Source organism: Euphorbia lathyris, chromosome 1, assembly GCF_963576675.1.
Source record: "Euphorbia lathyris chromosome 1, ddEupLath1.1, whole genome shotgun sequence".
NCBI lineage: Eukaryota > Viridiplantae > Streptophyta > Magnoliopsida > Malpighiales > Euphorbiaceae > Euphorbia > Euphorbia lathyris.
The window spans coordinates 14,545,470-14,552,263 of record NC_088910.1 but is presented as its reverse complement, the minus strand read 5'-3'; the positions used below and the strand labels follow the sequence as shown (position 1 = coordinate 14,552,263).

At 38.0% G+C, this 6,794-nt stretch overlaps 1 long non-coding RNA gene across 1 annotated transcript; it reads left to right on the top strand.

Annotated features, from left to right (window-relative positions):
• Positions 1-4,299: 4,299 nt before the first annotated feature.
• LOC136222478 (uncharacterized) lies at positions 4,300-5,703 on the top strand. Its single transcript, XR_010685660.1, has 2 exons — positions 4,300-4,506; positions 4,630-5,703. It is a non-coding gene; the product is annotated as an uncharacterized lncRNA (long non-coding RNA).
• Positions 5,704-6,794: the final 1,091 nt, after the last annotated feature.

Genomic DNA, 6,794 nt, shown 5'->3' with positions numbered 1-6,794 from the left:
GCGAACAAAATTACCCTTGGACTGGGTCTGGCGCCGATTGTCCGAAGTGGATCTAGCAGCATCTCTCTCTCTCCGGGTTTGAGCTCTATGTTCTCTGTTGACATCATCCACTTCCATGAATTCCTTTGCTATCTTCATGAGTTCGGCCACTGTGCGCGGCTTGTTGCGAATGATTTCCTCCCGCATGCTCCAATCCGTGGTTCCATCCGCCATGATGTTGCGAATGCTCACGATATCCGGGTTCTGCAACCGCACCAGAATATCGTTGAATGCGACAACAAATTCCCTTAGGGAATTATAGTTCCTCTGTTTGATCTCCTTCAGTTGCCTATCCGTCACATCCGCTGCTTTACAGCCCACGAACTTTGCACAGAAATCACGACTGTATTGATTCCAGTTGTGAATAGATTCAGCAGGTAAAGACCGAAACCAATCAGATTTCGCTCCGTCTAAAGTGGTCGAGAATAATCTGCAAATTATGCTTTCACTCGCTCCGGCAACATCCATTAATTCTCTGTAGTTCCTAACATGAGCCTCAGGATCAGAATTTGGATCCCCATAGTATTTAGGTATCGCCAGCGCCTTTATCTTGTGATCTGGTATAAATTCCCGCAACGACGGAGCAAAAGGCGAATCACTCTGCACCTCTGCTCTCGCCCTAGGCGTGTACCCCATTCGCTCCATCATGTTCCGTAGTTGATCTTCCAACTCAGGATGGGGTATTCGCCGAATCTCCTCCATCCGCTGCTGGTGAACTCTGGGTGACATCCACCCGCCAATTGATGTTGAGATTTGTTCTCGCCGTGGTTCTAGCCGCCGTCCGGTTATAGGATCAAAGTTCCAAGTGTGCCCCTGCCCAGACGTATTCGCCCCAGACGTTATTAACTCTGAATGCCCGCAAACCAAAGGCTTCGTGTGTTGTAGTGGAAGGATTCCTGGTATTCCCGACATCGATTGGGATGTTTGCCAGGTCGGATGGATCGTCATACTAGGATCGTGATACGAGTAGTTGCCTGGGTGGCTGTGTGGGTTCATGCGACTACTCTGACCTATCTGATTTGGCTCTCAAGATGGCTGCGGAAGTGCAGATATGGTGGCAGTAGTCGATGGTTGTGTGGAGATGACAACAGGTTGTTGAGGAGCAGCCGCCACGGCGTTATTGTGATCAGCAATTACGGTTAGTAAACCAATCATCCGATCCCCCGCCGCTTGGCTCATATTTGAAGCCAAGACTTGTCCTGCCATTTGGACGAAATCGCTATTGGACATCTCCATCTCAGTTTGCACTTGGACTTCCAATAATGGACTCAATTGTCCCGAAGGGTTCGTCGAGCTAGGCACCACAGGTTGTGTACTCGCAGGCTGCGAAGTCGCAGTCCGTGGACCCCTTGAGTTCATACTAGTTGATCTGGTTGTAACATCGGTCGTTCGTGATGGTTCTGACATGTTCTTTATGTACCTTTAACCAAATGTTGGTAAAAAAAGTCCACCTTCACCGCACCAATGATAACTTGCTGAATCCGATTTGATGATCTCCACCGGAGTTACCTGCAAAACAGAACCGGAGACGGGATCTCCGGGAAAACTCTCCGACGATCTAGTCAGTTCTTTGTATGAAGGTTGGTAATAATAGCATTACGGGGAAAAATGTGAACGTACCTCTCCCCTTTGGCCTTATGGCTTTTTATAAGTGTTCTTAAGTAACCGCCGAGGGCGGTTACTCCTTCCAGGACACGTTCCGAGGGCGGTTACTCCTTTTTAGGCCATGTCCCTTTCGTGGCTTTCGTGGCAACAAACGTGGTATCGTTTGTTCTGAGTGGGAGTTTTGATGCTCCATTTAGGAATTCGGGGCAGTTACTTACTTCACCCGCTTCCTCTATTCGGGCTCTATTCGGGTTCCATCCGATCCTAGACCATGGGTCTAAGTATGGGCTGGGCCCGTGTAATGAATTCGGCCCGGTTTGGCTTCACGGGTCATCACAAACCAATCCCAAAGAATTAAAGACAATGAAAGGAGATCTAACCTTACACCTTCGAATAATTAAATTGGAACCTGGGTGTTTGGTGATTCACAAGTACCTTACCAAAATACTTTTTCACGATCAAGATAATATTGCAAGAATGATGACCCGGTCTCTCAAGCTCACAATAAAGAATTCAATCCCGGATTGAAAATAATTCCCAAAGGAAAGAAGAACTTTTGTTCATAAAAGTATTCGATTGATGAAAAATAATGAAGAATAGAAGCCTTTATATAGGCTACAAAAGAAACCTAAACCTAAACTAAAAAGGAAGTTCAATCCAAGTGCACCAAGCTAAAAGAAATCTTAATTAGATAAGGAAAAACATGAAATTCGTTTTTGTCCTTTAGAGTCCAATTTCAGCCCACCAATTAATATTATTTGGGCCTTTTAATTAGCTAAAAATAAGCCAAATCAAACCTATAAAGCTATAACATTAATTTTAATGAGTCACAATGGGTTTTGCACATGTCAAACACATGCAAGTCTAAAACTTCTCTTAAAACATGATCAACCTTTTTACATATCACTATTATGGGTTTGGGTTTGGATACAACACAAAAATACACCATCTCTAATGACTTCGCTAGAATCCATCCCTTGCTTAAAGAAGCTCAAGACGAGTCCATTAAGCATTTGTTGGTCTTTCTTTGCATGATTCTTCATCATAGGTCCAATTGATAGCTCCAATGGATCCATCATGCTTCTACTGGGCTCCTTAACTCCAAGCTCCTTTGTTTCATGCTCTTGTGCTTTTGATATCACATCAGTTATTACCCATTATCTTCATTATTGTAAAGTGGCATGTATAATACATAATAGTTATACTCATTATTAATATTATTATTATTATTATGGAAAAAATGTATAGAATCAATCATTTACATAATGATATGATTTTCTATACTCTCCATACTCAAAAGTTGTTAGGTACAACTCTTAATTTAATTATAAAAAATATTCAAATACTTTCTCGATGATCGATGGCTAGACTCTGTCATATTATCGAGGTTGCACTGAAGGTCCTTTTCGGTTTTCCTCAGTTTTTCTTCGAGTTTCACAATCTCCATCGCATGCACTGCCCTTAGGTCATCTATCTCCTTTTGCATCACCCCCAAGTTCTGGCCAAAACATCGGGAGACTTCATCCACCAATCGTTGGTATTAGGGCTCCAACACTGAGTGGCGACTAGCCTCCTAAATTGATTCCTTTTACTTTTCCCTAACAACTGCTGACTTGATGTGATTACCTTTTTTCCATGACTGAGTTTTTTTAGATTTTTACGTGGTGTGATTTCAGTTCCACACTCACCACACCAATGATAATTGTGTTTGTGAACTATGAATAGAAGATCTGAAGTTCTCAATGAACCTTCCTAGACGAACTTGTAAAATAGAACCAGATGTTAGAGGGGTCGGAATCTAACGAACTCACTTAGATGCCTAAGTCAGTAGATGCTTAGGAAGGATTGAAGAGTAAGGACTAAGAGTGAGTTGTTTAGTTAACGTACTATAAGAGGTGACTATACCTTTCTATATATATAGGGTTTGGTTGGATCCTTTTGTCATCAAGAATCTTTTTTTATTCGGTGCTAGGAGAAGTTTTATGGAACTAGTTAACTTAGCCACATTAGGGTTTTTCCATAGGAAAACAAGCCTTGGAAGTTCCTTGTTAAATCCCGAAAACTTTACAAGTTACATTCAGCGTTTGATCCAAGGACTGTTATTATGCCACGTGTTTAAACTCGTTTTCCATAGTATCATTATTGTTGTTATTATTACCAAAAAAAATGCATAGAACCATTGGTTTACTCAATGTTACCTTATTTCACTTTTTTTTTTTAGCTTATAGATAAAAATGCATATGAATAATACATAATAATTATATACATCATTATGTTATATTATTATTATTATTATTATTATTATTATTATTATTATTATTATTATTGCAAAGTGGTATGCATATAATACATAATAATTATATACATCATTATTTCTACACTCTCCATACTAAAAAATGCATATGAATGATGCATAATAATTATATACATCATTATTTCTATACTCTCCATACTTAAAAATGAATATGAATAATTACATAATAATTATATACATCATTATTTCTATACTCTTTTTTTTTTGAAATTATTTCTATACTCTCCATACTCAAAAATGCATATGAATAATTACATAATAATTATATACATCATTATATTATTATTATTATAGAAAAAATGTATCGAATTATTAGTTTACTCTCCATAATGATCTAATTTTCTAGACTCTCCATACTCAAAAGTTGTAAGGTACAACTCTTAATTTAATTATAAAAAATATTCAAATGCTTTACCTTATCTTCATTACTCATAATTATATACATCATTAATATATGCATTTTTCATGTGGCCTCATTTTCACTGTTTTTAATTAGCTTATAAATAAATGGATGGATTTCCAAACTCTCTACACACTAAAATTCTAAGGTACAATTCTTAATTTATTTATATTTAAATACTTTTACATATCTATCCATTTTAGTATTATTTGTGTTATATATATTATCAATTGATTTACTAATTAAGTAAAGAATTGTCACGTATTTGTAGGTGAAAAAGAACAATGGAAGGAAAAGTGATGTTATGGATTCTGATAATAACATGCTTTTGGTGGAATTCGAATTCTTATTCGACATTTAAATCATTTTTAAGTACAGTAGTTGATGAAAAGGTGGGTGCATATGAAGCTAACACCCCGATAAGTGGTCCAAATGGATATTGTGTCGATGTAAAAGGTAGCAATTATACTGATGGAGCTCCTATAATCTTATGGTCTTGTGATGCTCAATTGCTTAATCAAAGATGGACATTTGAAAGTGATGGAACACTTCGTTCCAAAGGAAAGTGTTTAGCCACTAATGCAAAAGGTACTGAAGGATCATACATAATGATTCATGACTGCAATACTGCTCCTCCAAATACAATCATTTGGCAGTTAACAGATGATAAATTAATTGTGAATCCACCAAGCGGGCTAGCCTTAACTGCAATTTCAGGAAATTCTGCAAAAACACTCACCCTCGAGACTAACATATATTCTTCCTTCCAAACATGGCGTGCCAGTAATGATACGAAACCAAGTTTAGTATCGATAATTGGAATGAACACTTTATGCTTGCAAGAATCAGATAATGCAGTTTGGGTGACAAAATGTGAAAAAGGAAACCTAGGACAACGATGGCTTCTCTATCCAGATGGAACCATAAGGCCTGAGCAGAAGAGAAATGGATGTCTCAGTTATGATACTTTTACCAATAAAAGAGTTGTTGTTTTGTCGTGTGGGCTTGGATCGTCTAGCCAACGTTGGTTGTTCACTCAATACGGCACCATTTTAAATCAAAGAGTCGATTTAGTTATGGATGTAAAAGGATCTGATCCTAGTCTCAAAGAAATTATAGTTTATAGTCCTACTGGAAAGCCTAATCAGAGGTGGGAAATTATCACATATATGTGAGTCTTGTGCTATCAATCTTATATTGTTGACTCTATGTAAAAGTGAACTAGTTGACTCTATGTAAAAGTGCACTAGTGCATTTATAATAAATAAAAGTGAACTAGTTGACTCTATGTAAAAGTGCACTGGTGCATTTATAATAAATAAAATAAGAAAGTTTTTTATTATTATATATAGTTTCAATTTAGACTGATATAATGCGATTAGAATTAGTAATTATATTTTCTATTAAGTTATTAAGTTATGTAAATAGAATATGATTAGAATATTAATTGATTAATTAAATAAATTTAATTGGACTAGGGGTATAATTAAGAAAATAAAACCCATATACACACCCTTATAAAATTCTGCCAAGATGGTATAGGATAAATTATTTAATTGATTTATAGTGTAATTATAATTATATTATAATTATAAATTAATTATTTAAACTAATTATAGTCCTAAAAGGAAATAAGAATTTTAATGTGATTAGAGTTATAATTATATATATGATGAGGGCATTCTTTCCCTAAGCCCGAGCCCGGAGTCAAGAGACGAGAACAACGAGAGCCGGGGTAACCGGTCCAGTACGCGGGGCGTGCTCGCCAAGGCGCGGGGCGTAAAGGATCCAATTTCCGAAGAATTGGCCAGAAGCTCGGAAACGCGGGGCGTACCTCTAGACACGCGGGGTGTGGACTGGGCGGTCGAGAAGAAACCAAATCAGGAGGTCAACTACGCGGAGCGTAGCCTCAAGGGCGCCACGCGTGAAGATCATCAACGAGGGTCTCCAAGATCAGAGGCTCCAATATGCGGGGCGTGACCCCTGGAGCGCCTCGTATAAAATCCTCCTCGAAGGCTCTCCAGGTTCAGGAGCTGAGTTACGCGGGGCGTACTCTGCTGGAAGAATACTTCTCCTCCAAGTTCTTACCAATAGGGGACCATTACTGTTGATGCTTATTTACTGTTTTACCATCAACCCCTTATTACTAAACTACCATGGACTCTTCCCTTCCCTATTCTACCCTTAGACTTATGTTTTACCAAAAACCCTATTCATGGGGTTTTTAGTCTTTTCTCTTGTTATTTGGGATAGTATTTAAACTCTCTTCTTTGTAATGTTTGAGAACTTTTGATGAATTAAAACTAAAAGCCTCCATTGGAGCTTAGATTTTCAATCCTTGGGTTTACTCAACCTTCTAGTTTGAGCTAGACAAGATTGCACTCTTTGTTGGTTTACAATTAAAACCTCTAGTCGATTTCAATCTACATCAGTTGG